The sequence below is a fragment of the Bidens hawaiensis genome, unplaced genomic scaffold (genome assembly GCF_021521415.1).
Source record: "Bidens hawaiensis isolate Kalapana, Puna unplaced genomic scaffold, B.hawaiensis_p1.1 tig00019197_1, whole genome shotgun sequence".
Taxonomy (NCBI): Eukaryota; Viridiplantae; Streptophyta; class Magnoliopsida; order Asterales; family Asteraceae; genus Bidens; species Bidens hawaiensis.
This window is the reverse complement of record NW_027492908.1, coordinates 177,736-195,365: the sequence shown is the minus strand read 5'-3', so window position 1 is coordinate 195,365 and position 17,630 is coordinate 177,736.

Sequence of the window (17,630 nt, the reverse complement as noted above, 5' to 3'; positions counted from 1 at the left end):
GGAATTGCCGAGGTCGTTTATCTCGAAAATCAAATAACTTAAAAAGTTTTTTACGTTCATTTAAAAACATAATTTAAATTACAACTTAAATAATATGTAAAATGAAAAAGTAAAATATTTTTGATATTTTGTAAAAAATTAACGAATGTATTTACAGAAATATCCGAACTAGAAAATAGACAATCTTTTTGTGTTTTTCAATGATTTTTCAAAAGCAGTACATATTTTTGTGTTTTTGTTGAGTTTGAGCAGAGAATCATATTGACCAAAATGTCATTCCATCACAGTTTTATGTTTCAGCGATATTGTGACTAGCGTTAAGTCGGTCATTGATATTGTTGTCCACTTAAATCTTATAACAAGCCTTCAAACATTTTTGTGATATGATTTAAGGTTCAATTAGCGCACAGAATATCAGAAACTGTCAGCCCCTAATCTCGGTTCAAGCTTAATTTGATTTTTGCAAAATCATTCCAACTTGACTTAAACCGTTATAGTGTTGATCAAAATTTGAAACTTTTAGAATATTTTGAGCAATGCATCAAGTTTCCTTTACTGTGAGTGAGTATGCACGAGTCCATCTGTCGGCTTACATACATTGTATCCCCTGGGGTCCGTTTCTTATTGGTATTGAGACGCGCGCAAGGGAGGAACAATTGTATGACTAACAGCGGAGTTTGATCAAGTCACTAATTTGAATTATACGAAGTACAACAGTAATCAAGTTTAATGACTTTGGGTTTGCTCTAAAAGCGAGTGAAATATTCATGCATATGAATACCCAGATGATTAAGCCGCATAGAGATTCACAGTGTCCAGAACCCTAACGCTTTTTATTTGCTTTATTATACTTTTGGGAGATCAACAACTATAAGGCTTGAGTATGACCGGTTATTACATTTCTGCCATCCTCACCGAAACTTTTGCTAGAGACTAACACCTCTTTCAATTTGGCTTTTCTTTAGGTTTATATCACTTACTTTATTCTAACAGCTTGTTTAAGACCTATCAATGCACCAATGATTAAGCACTCAGTCTTTTAAGTTTATTTCTTTCCGGATTTGGGGTCAAATCATCAATGTACTATCATATTCTCTTTTTGCTTCAAAAACTCAAAATTTTGAGGAGCATAAACAAAATTTAATCACCCTAGTTAATTTTAAGTTCATAAATTAATGGCTATCATGTCCATTTACAAGTAGATAACAAGACCAATACATGCAAGCATGCTTCACAAACTTAAATAACTGACATAATTTTCAGCTAAAAATAAAATAGAAAGCCAACGAACACCCCAAATACTTTCCATTATCAGGTAACTGGCTATCCCGAAGATTTACAAGAAATTATCAGGACCAAACATATACAAGTGATGCGCGAAACGGTCTATTAAAAACTTAACCTAACCTAGACACTCTAGTTTTAAATTTATAAATCTAGACTATCCTAATGCTAGACCACTAGACAGACAAGTGTACCTATCAACTGTAGTAAAGCCTAATGAAGTCCGGATATCGAACCCAAAGGACACTACCGACACCTAAACTAGACTCTAACTTAACTAAACTTAATTAATTGATTTTTATGTTTTTTTATTAAATATAAAATAAATAATACTTACTCTAAAATTGACACGAACAAATCGGTTTAGAACTCAAATAGGGAAAACAACTACCTAGGCAAGGAATCCTACTAGTCAACTCGTAAACTCTCGGAATTGGATTTATGATCGGTACCGGATTCTAAAAATATGAAAATTAAGGAATAACTAAAGTATGCTAGATCACCTCCCGGTCTCACCAACAATACCTAAGAACCCTAAATAACATGTAAAGCTCAACGGTTAAATGGTTCGGATCACCTCCCGGTCTCACCTTACCTAACTATGCTAAGGTACCCAAAGATTAAATCACCTCCTGGTCTCTCTAATCACAAAACACCCTAAGGCATGAAGGGATATTTTTATTGAATTCGGTTATAATTCGGATCCGTAAGAATCTAAAGAAGTCTAGGGTAACTCACTCCCATGAAATCACTACCCAAACCCGCAAAAGACCAAAACAGACGACACTTAATTACCTCCCGGTCTCTCAAGTGAATGAATAAAAGGTATCTCTAAACTTTCAATTACCGTTCCTATGGAATACGTTAACTATAAACCATAAACTAGTTACAAACACACAGTAAGCAACCTAATACGCATCCATACATGAAAGTCATTCACAAAGACGCATATGGAACAATAATTTGGTAAAAAATTAACTCCAAATACGCATGTGTATCACAACCAAATAAAATAAAAACTTTAACAAAACATGAACCAATCAATAAATAAGCCAATACCGAAAATAAAACAAGTCTACAAAGTAATCATCCAAACCCAGGTAGTATAAAAGGTTTAGCCAACCATAATAATCTATGAAAGATAAAATAAATAATACGGTTCATCGAATAATAATATATAGGACCTGTGTTCTTCTAATTGTTTTCTTTCCTTGCTGCTGTTTAGAGCTCGCAACCAACACACACAGGGGTGGACCCCTCTTCTGTCTCCAAATCATAAGCCCCTCTATAGGTTTTTCTCCACCACTTTTTTTCTATATAAGATATTATATTTATATTATTTCTCTAAAAACAAAACATTCCTTTCACCCTACTCCATATCTCCACCGACTTAGAGATGACCCAATCATTTATAGCCCTCAATAGCTTTTGTTTAGCCCACTTAATTCTTGGTCCATATAAAATTATGTCGGGTCCTCAATGAGAGGCTGAGAGTAGTTGTTCACGACCTAAATAACAATTGGAAATAACAATAATGATACCAATAATAATTAATAAAAGTGATGCTTTTTTTTTCATTCTTGAATCACACGACACTTTAAAAAATGATGAAACTAATATTAACATGATAAAGACCATTAGTACATACACTTTCAATAATGAATTTTACTAAATTTCAAATAGCAAGTGTAAACTAATTAATAGTTGTTGAGCTATTTTACTCGTTCGTCTCAAGTTTAAGTTAAATACTTTATATTAGCTTGCTGTTTTTCGAAAGCTTTAAAATCCAATTACTAGCCAATTGAGGGTACATTTTATTAAAAACAACCCCAAAGCAACTGAAAAGTGTAAGAAATAGTTATAATATTTATATATAATTTAGCTTATATCAACAACTATATTTCTTTCAAATAGAAGTAAATGACATAATTTTCAGTGAACGTAAGCAAAAATCTTTTTGGTTTTTCTCTTTACAAACTAAAATCACAATCTTATTGTCCTTTCGGATTTTTCTTCATAAACAGGAAATTCACATTCTTTTTGACTTTTTCAAAAATTTTATGTACAAACTGAAAACACAATCTTTTTGATTTTTCAAATTTTAAGATGTTTTTGGTTTTTTTAAATTAAGTTCAAGATATTAAGAAAGATCACAGTATTTTTGATTTTTCAAAATTTTTCTAATGTTTTTTTTTGGGGTTTTATCTATACAAACGAAACGCACAATATTTTTGTATTTTCTAAGATTCACCCCCCTAAAACCTAAAAACAAAGTAAAATGATAAACCAAAATTAACAGAAAAGACAGATAATCATCCTTGTTTCAGGATAACAGCAAGGATCTTCAATCCATTTAAACCAAGCAAAAAATGAAAACGCGTTTTATCAAAGGCTTTGGTAAATTGATCGGCTTTCTGAAAATCAGTATGTACTTTCTCAAGGTCAATTAATTTATTTTCATAACAATCCCGAATAAAATGATATCGAATTTCGATATGTTTTGTTTTAGAATGTTGTACTGGATTTTTGGTGATACTAATTGCAGCAGAATTATCAATCAAGATGGGAGTAGTAAGAAACTTCAAACCATATTCGCGAAGATGTTGTTGTATCCACAAAACCTGGGAACAGCAACTCGAGGCTGCAACATACTCAGCTTCAGCGGTTGAACTGGAGACCGTTCTCTGCTTCTTACACTGCCAGGAAACAAGCCGGCTTCCTAATAATTGACATCCCGCTGTGGTAGACTTGAAATTAATTTTACATCCTCCATAATCTGAGTCAGAATAAGCGGTAAGATCAAAATTATCATATTTGGGATACTATAACCCGATGTCAGGATTTCCCCTAAGATATTGCAAAATTCGTTTGACCACTGCTAGGTGAGTCACTCGGGGACTAGCTTGGTACCTAGCACATAAACAAACAACAAACATTATGTCGGATCGAGAAGCAGTTAGATACATTAAAGAACCAATCATAGCACGATAGAGGGTCGGAATCGCCTTTTTGACTCTAGCAGGTTTGTCGATAAGATCCCAAACACCTAAACGTGCAAATTGTTGTAATTCTTCTTGCATGGCTTCTACCCAAGAAGGATCTTGAAGTTCCACACGAGGAGTCGTTGGCTTAACTTGAGATAGAAAACAAGTGAATTTAGCAAGATTTACATTCCAGACGAGTGTAAATCAATATAAGCACATAGGACATTATTTTCACTTGATGAAGCAATTTGATGTCTTGTTTGAACTCCCACATTAAATTCTCCAATAATGTTTTCTTTTGGATGGTAATTATGAATCCTGAGAGTAGGATTTTCAGAAACAGCAACATTTTCAAATAAATTAGTGTAATGTTCACCCAATTCATGAGATGAAACTTCACTATCAAGTTCAATAACTTGATCCACAACTGCATTATCAAAATGAACAGGAGACTCATTATCAGATTCTTCAGTTGGAGCATCAATCGGAAACAAGCCGGCTTCCTAAGAATTGACATCCCGCTGTGGTAGATTTGAAATTAATCTTGCATCCTCCATAGTCTGAGTCAGAATAAGCGGTAAGATCAAAATTATCATATTTGGGATACCATAACCCGATGTCAGGATTTCCCCTAAGATATTGCAAAATTCGCTTGACCGCTGCTAGGGAGTCACTTGGGGACTAGCTTGGTACCTAGCACATAAACAAACAACAAACATTATGTCGGATCAAGAAGCAGTTAGATAAATTAAAGAACCAGTCATAGCACGATAGAGGGTCGGATCAACAGTATCCTCCAATTCATCCGGTGATAAATTGTGACCCACGGGAAGAGGAGTAGAAGGGATTTTTCCGGCAGTAATCTTAAATCGGCTCAAAACGTCGTTCATATATTTTGTCTGATGAATAAAGATTTCTTTCGCGGACTAATGAACATGCAACCCTAAAAATAAATTCATTTCTCCCATCGAACTCATCTCGAACTTGGTTTGCATTGATTTCCCGAACTCCTTACACAACGTGTCGTTTTTTGACCCAAAGATTATGTCATCAACATAAATATGAACGAGGAGAAGATCATCACCAATATTCTTATAAAACAAAGTGCAGTCAACAGTTCCATGGTTGAAACCATTATCCATCAGATGGTCGGCGAGCGTGTCATACCAAGCTCTCGGGGCTTGATGTAGACCATATAATGCATTGTTTAATCGGTAAACACGGTCAGGATAATCAGGATCTTCAAAACCTGGAGGCTGTAAGACGAACACTTCCTCATGAAGTTCACCATTGAGAAAAGCACTCTTGACATCCATTTGATATAATTTAATATTCTTGTAAGCAGCATATGCCAGAAAGATTCGAATCGACTCTAATCTTGCAACTGGAGCATATACTTCAGTGTAATCAATACCCTCTTGCCGATGAAAACCTTGCACTACTAATCGTGTCTTGTTTCTCACAATTACCCCACGATCGTCTTTCTTACATTTGTATACCCACTTAATCGGAATCGCCTTTTTGACTCTAGCAGGTTTGTCGATAAGATCCCAAACACCTAAACGTGCAAATTGCTGTAATTCTTCTTGCATGGCTTCTACCCAAGAAGGATCTTGAAGTGCCACACAAGGAGTCGTTGGCTCAACTTGAGATAGAAAACAAGTGAATTTAGCAAGATTTACAATTCCAGACGAGTGTAAATCAGTATAAGCACATAGGACATTAATTTCACTTGATGAAGCAATTTGATGTCGTGCTTGAACTCCCACATTAAGTTCTCCAATAATGTTTTCTTGTGGATGGTAATTATGAATCCTGAGAGTAGGATTTTCAGAAACAACAACATTTTCAAATAAATTAGTGTAATGTTCACCCAATTCATGAGATGAAACTTCACTATCAAGTTCAATAACTTGATCCACAACTGCATTATCATCAGATGAAGTAGAAGCATTATCAAAATGAACAGGAGACTCATTATCAGATTCTTCAGTTGGAGCATCAATCGGAACTTCAACATCATTAGAACTTGCAAACCTTGGAATTTCCAAGTGTTCTTCAAAATAAGCACGAACTAAATCTTCATCTGGATGATCGGTCGTTGGAGTAAATGAATTAAATAAGCCATTATAGTCAAACATCCAGTCGAGACCTTTTCCTTGAAGAGGAGTAGTGTACTTTTGACAGTCCACATGGTACCATTCTTCAACACAACCAGACGTAAAATTAAACACTCGTTTCTTAGGTGACGCATACCCCAAGAAATAACCTTCAATGGCTTTTTCATCAAACTTTCCCACATCCTTTTTCAACATAGTACAAGGACACCCAAATGGTTCCAAGTACTTTAAATTAGGTTTACGATTATTCAATAATTCATAACTGGTCTTCTTGAGTTTTTTAAACGTTAGAACTCGATTAAGTGTATAACAAGCAGTATTCACTGCCTCATTCCAAAACTGGACTGGAAGCTTTGAATTAGCGAGCATCGTTCTAGCAGCTTCAATCAACGTTCTATTCTTTCTTTCAGCTACACCGTTCTGTTGTGGTACATATGGGGCACTGTATTCTCGATGAATTCCCTTTTGTAAACAAAAGAAATCCAATACAGTATTTTTAAATTCAGTACCATTGTCACTTCGAATTCTTCTCACTTTCTATTTGTATAGTGATTCGATCTTAGTGATTAAATTTTGAACAAGAACCGGTGTTTGATCTTTTGAACTCATAAACAAGACCCATGAGTATCGTGAATAATCATCAGTAATTACCAGGCAATACAAATCTCCAGAAATACTCGCACGATTCACTGGACCGAATAAATCCATATGAAGTCGTTCATGAGGAGTATCGATGGAATTTAATAACTTAGATGGATGCGGCTTCTTCTTCTGTTTGCCCTTCTTGCAAGCAACACATTGATCAGATAACTTAAAATTCTTCAACGAGACGCCCTCAACTAAGTCATTAGCCATGAGATAGTTCATCTTTTGAACATGTATGTGTCCCATTCTACGATGCCATAGAATAGAATCTTTCTCGGTTGCTTTCGAGACAAAACATGTTTCGATCAATGTTGATACTTTAGAGCTCATATTCAAGACATAAATATCATTTGATCGAGATGATCGCATGACAACCATGTCCTCGGGAATCACGTAACCCGGTTTTAAAATGAAACACTCTTTATCTGTAAATACTGTAGTGTATTGCTTATCACAGATTTGCGACACACAATAAATTATGGTCCACTTTATCACAATAGTTAACCTTCTCAAAAGTAATATGCCCATTCGAAACATCACCTTCTTGTGTAATCATACCCCTAGAATTCTCAGCAAACGCCACATAACCCTCTTGAATATTTCTTACATTTGTTAAGAGCTCGAGATTTCCAGTAATATGACGAGAACATCCACTATCCATAATCCAGTTTTCACCAGAAATGGTATTGGATGTACCCTACACACAAATGAAAAAGATTAGTTCAAAAAGGCAGCCCAGGCCTTAGTCTTGGGCACCTTTTGGTTTTCTTGAGAAAAATTAAACTTAGTTGCATTCAATTGTTGTTCAGAAACTTGAGAATAAGTTACAGGTTTCTTAGACTTCCGTCTTAGATATGCAGCTTGAATTACATTTGAATTAACATTTTTGCATAACGGTTCAGTTGGAATAAACTTAGATTTAACGGAACCAAGAGTTTCATTCATATGAACAACTTTTCGAGGATGTACGTTAGAAAACATAATATGAGTATCATCAGCATACGACACAAGTCGTTTCAGAATCTCTTTTACCAAAGGAACCGGTTTGGAATTGTCCTTGACAAAAGGATGAAGATTCTGATAGTTCTTCTGGCCACAATTTCTCACTACATGACCTTGTTGACCGCAAAGGAAACAACTTCGCATGTCAACATGAAGATGTTGAGAATTTGTCGGAACATGTGACACAGATGATGAATGATGACTCATATTTTTGGTCATGCTCTTAGCAAAATCATCAGATAACTTCGATTTCTTTTTCAAGTAAAAATCTAAGTTAGAACAGTTTGAAAAACTTTTCAACGTATCTGTCCCAGTTGACTTCACAAATTGAACTTTCTTAGCTTGTTTTAAAACTTCACAGATGATGATCAGATGGGGCTGATGTTTTCGCTTCAGCATATCGACGTTCAAGATCTTGAATCTTGGAAGTTTCATTTTGAAAGACACTTTCAATAAGTTCTGGTTTAATGGTACTTATTGGAATGTCTTTTTATGTGAACATCTTGTCTATCCCCTTTAACTTAAATACTCTACCAGTAGATAGCTTGGAAACTGTTGGATTTATGAAACACAACAAATCCTCATCAGAAATTTTGGGTTTTTCTGGTTTCTTAGCCCTTACTGGTTTAACATTGACATGAGTATCTTGTTTCACCTTGGTTGTGTACGAAACATACACAGCCTCCTCAAATTCATGAGGTTCACAAAGTATGTGATTAGAACTTGGAATGTTCTTATTCTTGTGTATGATTTCAGGTTCAAACACATCCTCAATGATAACTTTGTCAACATTTTCAACAAAGACTTTGTTACTTTGAACATGAGGTTTCTGAATTGAAGGTTGGGTTTTAACATTTTTAGTAGTAACTGGTTTTGCTTTTTCTGAAATCACATGTTCTTTAACGATAACATCTTCCTCAGTAGGAGCAAAAGGATTAATTTTATAATCATTGTGAAATGGTGGAGGAATTTCAACAAAACCTATACCTTTCTTTGAATCCTTTTATTTTCCAGATACTTCAATAATTTCATTCAACAGAAAAGATGAATTTTGAAATTTACCCAATTTGTTCTTCAACTCAAGAACCTCATTTTCAAGTTCGGTTATTTTTGAACGACGTTTCAAGATTTCTTGAAACTTTTGGTCATTAATTGTCATTTTCACAGATAACTCAGCTTTGAGATCATGGTTACTTGTCGACAATGCTTCAATCATTTCACGAGATCTCATTTGAGATTCGAGAGATTGTCGATAAGTATCTTTTAGTGAAGCAATTTCTCTGACTAAATTATCATTGTGATTCTTTAAAGATTCTAACTTAGGTTTATTAGATTCACAGTCAACACAATTTATTTTAACCGATGATGTAGCAGAAATAGAATGACTAACCTCATTGATCTTAGCCATGCATGCAAAGACAGTTGTAGGCTTGTCGCATGAGTCATCAGAATCAGATCCAGAATCATTATCAGAAGACAACTCACTTCCACTTGCATCTTGAAGATCATGAGTCAGCCCAAACAAAGCCAAATTAGCTTGAGTATCATTACACAGTAGTCGTTGTGACCAATCATTTCCATCAGCTAACATTGCTTGTGATCCAGAACTTGATGGTTTCTTCTCAGCATCATTACCTCGTGGTGTTGAAGAATTTTGATTTTGACCACGAGGACCAGTATATTCCTTTTTCGGTTTGTCACATTCTTTTGCAAAATGTCCGAATTCTTGACAATTATAACATTTCACTTTTAACTTGTCAAATCCGAATTTCTTGTTCAAGGCAGGAAGGTCTTTTCCAGTCCTTTGCATAAATCTTTTCACCTTACGAACAATCATTGCCATGTTCCACTTTAAATCCATGATTTCTAAGTCGTCTGGATCAATCTGATCATAATATTCATCAGTCAGATCACTAGTGGCAATCTTGCTACTCACCAAATTTTCATAAGAAGTCATGAAAGCTGATAGAAAAGCAAAATTTTGTTCAGCTTCTTTCATATTGACATTCGGAGGTGACGAATATTGATTTGAAGTGGATAAACTTCCCGAACCAGCAGAAACATTTGGTGATCTAGAGTTACCAGCAGTATAAAAACATGCTCTAGGATCACTATAGATGGTTGTTTCATTTTCTTTTGCATTATGTGTAAGAAATGCAGTAATCGGTGAAATGGTTGAACTTAGAGGCATACTACCACCATAGAAAGCAGGATCTTGACTTTCCTTGGATGATTTTTGACACTTGAGATCATATTCACGAGCTTCAATCTTTTGTAAAAACTCACTTGCAGTCAAGTCTTCATTGAAATAACTGTTTTCTTTTAATACCATTAGAAAAGTAGAGTACGAACTTGGTAGTGCACTCTCAATAGTATCAATTTTAGAAATTTCCAACTTCATTTTATCCATCTCTGCAATCAAGTGATTAAATCTTGTCGTCATTTCTTCAACTGTCTCACCTTTGAGTAGGTTAAAGTTTCTGAATTGAAACTTAAGCATAAACTTTTTGCTTTCAGTTGTGTTTCCCATACTTCTCATTCGGATATGTTGAAACAAAAAGGCACAAATTTTTATACTACCCACTTGGTGAAAGATATTCTCAGGTAAGGCCATGGTTAGAGTAGAATAAGCTTTTGTTTCTATCTCTAATGCTTTATTCTCTTCTTGTGAGTATTGAGATATAGCTTTAGGTTTGAAGCCTATGGTTTCATCCCTAATCATAGGAATGGTATAAACTTCATCTAAACAATATGAGCAGTCAGGGTGAACTGATCCTAGATGGGCACGAAACCGAGGTTCCCACTTGGTAAAGTCACTAAACTTCATCAACCTTGGAAATTTCGAATGTGAACCTATCTCAGTATCAAGTTGCAACATTTGTTGCATTAACATATTCTGTGAGGCTAGTGCATACATACCAGCCATTTTGATAAGTTTTAAAATTCAAAGGTTAAAAATTAAAATTAATTAACGAACTGTAAACAGTGTAAGGAACTGAGAACAGTTGTAGCGAACTGTGAACAGTTATCAATGAATCAAATCTTAATGAAGTTAAGATTGATCAGATTAAGAATTAGAATTGAAATTTAACGAATCTGACGGTTAACGAATGAATCCAACTAACGAATTGACTCAGCGAATCACTAAGTACAGGCTTAGCGAATTAGAGAGTTTTTTGTAATGAATAACTAAGATAAACTTAGTGAATAAGATGACGAACCAGCTACAGTTGATAGCAAATCAACCTATAGCGAATCAGGTTTTTACAACCGTTTGTAACAAATTCTGACACCTATTGCCACCTGGCAAAGGTTATTATAACACAGATTCCAAGGTAAACACGTGTCACACGAATCAGTTAACACGAATCACGAATCAAGTGACACGAATCAACTAATAAAGTGAACTATTTAATGAATTAACCAAATCTTATAACGAATTGGCTAAATTGGATAACGAATCAATCGTGAATATGTTAACGAATTAAGGAAAATACTTAGCGAATTATAAGCATATTCAAATCTTCAAAGAAGATTTCCAGAAATCTGGAAATGAAGAACACGAACCCAGAAGAATAAATTTGTAATACACGCTTAATACTTAACCAAATTGCACAAATCAATTACCACAATACTCGTCAATCAATCACGAATCTCATCGTATCAATCTCGTAACACAATTACACTTCACCTCTATCCAGTTTGACCACAAACCAATCCTCTATTTCTCGGCCAAACTCAGATCCAATCTCAACAATACAAACACAGTCCAAACCTCAATTCCAATCCACAATTTCTTACCAATACCTTAACCACCTCAAATCCAGTCCAATCCTTCCATACTTAATCCAATTAAACCTTAATTCAATTCAAATTCAAACCGAACATAAATTTAACATAAACTAACAATTAAACCTCTAAAATAACGAGTTAGCTATCAAATTCAAGAGCAAAAGAGCACTGAAAGCTCTGATACCACTTGTTTGATCTCACTGTTACACTTACTAACACAGATCTCAGATCTGAGTTGTATAAAAATTAACCTATATAAGGATCTAGTTCATGATTGCCATTAATCTATAGTTAATACGTTATCTATATCTATGTATCGATTGTATATATGTTAATATTATCAGTATGAAGATTGAGAGAGTATTTGAGAAGAGGTTCGTTAATTAACACAAAAACTTAACTTAATTGTGAAAAGTGTTCACCTATAAATAGAAGATGGACCTAGTTCGTTAACATCCCCTAACGAACTAGAGTCCACTTCGTTACATATATTAAATGAAATAAACTTTAACGAATCACCCCATGATTCGTTAAAAATCTTTAACGAATCACGAGGGACTTAACTTAGATCTAGTTCGCTAAACATCCTTAGCGAACTAGACTCATACATTAACGAACTACAAGATAAATTAATTGTTTATTACATTAAATAAAACGACAAATACGTTAACGATAAATACAAAGACTCAAGACGCAAAACCGTGCACTAACAGTAGGATTCCTTGCCTAGGTAGTTGTTTCCCCTATTTGAGTTCTAAACCGATTTGTCCGTGTCTAGTTTAGAGTAAGTATTATTTATTTTATATTTAATAATTAAAAAAGACAAACATCAATAAAATCAATTTATTTAAGTTATTAGTCAGAGTCTGGTTTAGGTGTCGCTAGTGTCCTTTGGGTTCGATATCCGGACTTCATTAGGCTTTACTATAGTTGATAGGTACACTTGCCTGTCTAGTGGTCTAGCATTAGGATAGTCTAGATTTATAAATTTAAAACTAGAGTGTCTAGGTTAGGTTCTTTAATAGACCGTTTCAGCACGTCATCTACTGATCAGCAAGGTCAAGTATCTGGTCTTTTGATTATAGGTTTAATCAAACGAGTTTTCCAAATAGGTGTAATCAATTGGTCTAGTTTAAACCCGGAGTTGGTTACATTTTCTCTACTTGTTTTAGAACCAAATCAATATTTCATATGCTTGACATTGTCTGTCCGCCTAGCATAATTAGTTATTAAGTATTGAACTTGATTAGCACTTTCCACTGATTCCCTGTGGAGACGACCTTACTTGCCCGTACTAGTTATGGGTATTTAAGCTTCATAAATACTTGTTTTTAATGGCGTCGATGTCGGGGAATTGTAAAACCGTTATATCGGATCTCAAATCTAAGGTCTAATTAACTATAAACGGATCTAGTTCATATTTGCTATTGATTATATGTTATATGTATAAGTTATAGTATTAATTGTATATATGTGTATGTATAATATTAAGATGAAGCTTGCGAGAGGATCTGGAAAGAGGTTCGATATATAAATCTCAAAACTTAAATTAACAGTGGACGAAACCACTATATATAGAAGATGGGTCTAGTTCCTTACACATTCCGTAACGAACTAGCTACCCACTTCGTTACATTACATTAAATAAACAAACATAACGAATCATCCCCTGATTCGTTAAACATCCTTAACGAATCAGGAGAGAACATAACTTATAATCTAGTTCGTTAAATATCCTTAACGAACTAGATGGTTACCTTAACGAACTAGTTTAATATCTTAATAAATATTACATTAATTAAACGATAAATACAAAACGATAAATACAAAGATTCGAGACGCAAAACCGTGTACTAACAGACACCCCCTCGTCTTGAGCTCTTTGTCTTTAATTTACTTGAAGCGCTTGCTCTGCCTCTGCAGCTGTGAATACCATGTTCATGACACACACGAACAACACGTTGAAACTACATTGCTCGGTCATAGTCTTCACGGTGCTCAAATAAAATCTTATTCTTGAATAGCACGTCGTTTTCGGTCTCAGTCAGGTTCACGAGCCACATCAGATCGATGATCTTTATTAGCTCGATCTTTAATCCTTTACCTAAGACAATAACGGCCTCGCCAGTTCGGTTGTCGTAGTACCAGCGGTTGAATGATAAATACATATGTTGATTCATCGTCTTCACCGGTACACGCTTCATTATCTTTGGCGACTTTACTTTAAGAACCAAATTCCTCCAACCAGTCATTAGATCAATCTCATCAATACGCTTGTGAGTTGGAATCCGTGGCTTAAAAAATTTAAACCCGTGATTGACCTCGAACAGCAGATGTTGATGAAACCAATCTGCATGTCGATTTCCCCCACGGTTCATAAAAGGTCGACACGCGAGGGTACGAACGTCCCAACGCGGTAATGAAAGAACGTCAGTAATCTTTTCATAATACTGAATGTCGTTCTCCCATTTAATAATACAGACATTTAAATCTGGATCATAAAGCCATGAAATAATGTCACCTCGCACTTTAGATAAGGCCTTAAAAGATGTCATCTGATTTGCTTGAGCGCGAGCGACAGCTTCAACCTTCTGCTCTTTGTCCACATACCTATAAGTATCAATAATCTTATGCACCCTTTTGTTCCGGTAGGTGAACCATTTTTGGATGTCAGCCAGTGAAGGATCACGAATCGAGTTGAATCGTGTATCAACAATGTTCTTGCCCTTTGACCTCTTTTCCAAGTGATCCTCAGCTGCTTTGACCGTTTACTCAGTAAATATCGGAGCACCCTAATCAACATTGGTGTGTTGAAATAGATCAGGGTATTCCTCAGCTGTCATATCCTCGATCTCCACCTCCTCGTCTTCATAAATAAAGAACGTGTTGATCTCAATAGTTGGATCATTTAAGATCTCTTCATCGTTCTCGACTTCCACATCAGGCTCAGCTTCTAACACGGTCAAATCATCATCATTTAAGCCAAGCAGTAACGAAATCTGCTCTCGTGTTAGTGACCTCTCTACAAATTGTCCCTCCTCAATCTCATCCTTATTCACAACACTTCTAACAACCCCCGATCCATCAACAAAGATGACAGTGTTAGCTTCAATCATCTCAATCGGTTTGGCGGCTGTATAATCACGATACACGATAATCTGCTTTCCTGAATCATCGGCATCGCTTGTACCAGCACAAGAGGACAAGCCGTGAGCTTGTTTCGGCTCACTTCCTCCAGCACCCGACGCATCAGGATCTTCATCATCATTTTTAAGTCTTTTCAGTGCATCATCCTTGCAAGTCAGTTGCAATATAAGTTCCTCCTGCTCTTTAATCTTCACCCCCTGAGACGTAACAATCTCACGGAGGTCCTTCGTTTCCTTTTGATAGAAGGAAATATAACTTAGCATCTTCTTCTGATTCTCCATTAAGCGTTCTTGATTCATACAATCAGCGGACATTTGATTTTCATACAGATGAAGTAATCTCAAAAGCATGTTTGTCTGCTAATCCTGAGACATTGCATGAAACGAGGGAGGGATAGGTTGAACGGGACCTTGTGGACGTTTAAGCCTCATATAAGAAGTATCCATTGGAGGCGGAGGCATCATCATCGGTGTTGGAAAAACCACCGAAGTAACTGTATTAGGCCTTGGCAGAGTAGATAAAACAGAATGTGGAATCATGCCAAGCCTAGGAACTGAAGTAAGCGTGGTCGTCAATGTAAGTTCTAGGGTGCTAGTAATAAGCGGCACCGCCGGTCGTTGAGTAATAGGCGGCCTTGGATGTGGAACTCCAATTGAGATGCCAGCACCAGCCAACACTCGACGCTTAGACGATCCTTGACCACTTTTAGTTTTACTTTATTTTTTCCAGTTTTACGCTTGGTATTTGTGTGTCTTGTGTGTAGGTAACTCAGGATGACGTGGAGTTGGGTCTATGACCCAAATGAAGGATATAAGGCCATGGAGGACAATGACTTGTACCATACACATTTATTTCATGGCCCACCTTTAGCAAACTCTCAAGGCTTCTACAAGTCAGATAACCAAAGGAGCTTCAACCAGCAGGGACGCAACAGGCAGTACCAAGATTATTTATCACCTCTATCTGATTATTGGGGTTATTTTGGGTCAACAACAGGCAACCAAGAAAAGTTTTATCAAAGCAGTTATCAATCTGAAAAAGAGAATTAATAGTTACCAGTTTGAGGATGATTCTGAGTATGATAGTGATGGGCCCTAGACGCTAGCTTTTGTAAATTATCAAGAGGATGCGGGCTACTATTATGATGAATACCTTCAACTGACATAAGAAGAAGTCCCTCACTATTATAATCAAGTTGTGTACAATCATAGAGAGATTATGGGGGGATATAATAAGGGTATCAAAACAGTTATCAGCAAGGTCAAGGTTAGGGAGCAGTTCAAGGTCAAAATTCAGCTCAAGATTCGGAAGTAGTAATACTATTAAACAATTAGATGACACTGTTAAAAGACCTCAGTCGGGGATGGATGTTCACGAAAAGGCTAATGTTTCCCGCCAAAAAACTCTTTTTATTTTACTCTAACCGAGAACTAATAATATTGACCGAGAACTAAGTTTGGCCGAAAACAAGGGTTGACTGAAAACAGATGTTGACCGAGAACCAATTTTGGCCGAAAACAAGGGTTGACCAAAAACAGATGTTGACCGAGAACCCTTGTTATTGACCGAGAATCCTTCTTTTTGACTGAGAACACTTTAATCTGGCCGAGAACGTCTTTACTGGGCTGAGAACAATCAAAATCGGCCTAAAACACTTGTCTTTGGCCGAAAACTGTTGTATGTAAGCCGAGAATGATCAACAGCTGACCAAGAACTGTAAACAGCAGCCGAGAACACCAAATAACTCGTTTGACCAATTGATTTTGGTAACAACCAAATCCCTATTTTGGTGGGATTTAAATTGTTTCCAAAGATAACGTAATCTTTGACGAAACCAGCCTTTTTCTTCCTTTTCCGAACTGAATCTCGCCGGAACAACACAAAAAACAAACCAAAAACCACCCGAGATCTTGAATCTGTTAATATTAAAACGATCCTTGAAAGGTTCAAAAAGCTCTGATACCAATTATAAGTCCCGAAAATGGATCACTACAGTATGATATCAACCCAAACACGATGTTAGTGTGGAATCCTAACACCGTGGTGACTCAAGAACGAGAATACGAAGAACAATATAATGTAATGAACACAATAATACTCCAAATGCACACGATTATATTAATAAATTGTCTGGTACATGAGATTAACCAAAATCATTATTTTCTCTCTAGATGGTGGTTCTCAAAGTGCTCAACAACTAATAACCCTAAAATGATTAAACATGCTTTATATATAGTTAGCATTTACAAGAAGCCCAAAGGCCAAGCCCATATAAGCCTAAACTAGCCAAACCGAAATCCATAGGGATTTCGGTGTTACTAGACAAACCGAAATCCATAGGGATTTCGGTTTTACATCATAATAACCATAATGCAATTCTTCAATTCGTCCTCGTTTATTTCACTTCAGTCTTGATCATATCGTGGCCTTTTGATATGCGTCAGTCTAACCAATTTATGACCCAACAATTATGTTAAGAAAGATCAATCAATTGCATTATATGCATAACTGAATATGTTAATACACTTTAAATATTCAACCTTGAATTTGATGTAGGCGATGCGATAAGTAATGCTAGATTGTTTGGACTTAATTTTTTTGTTTTAAAGGTGCAGGTTAAACAATAATTAGTTTAGGATCACATAGACTTTAAGAC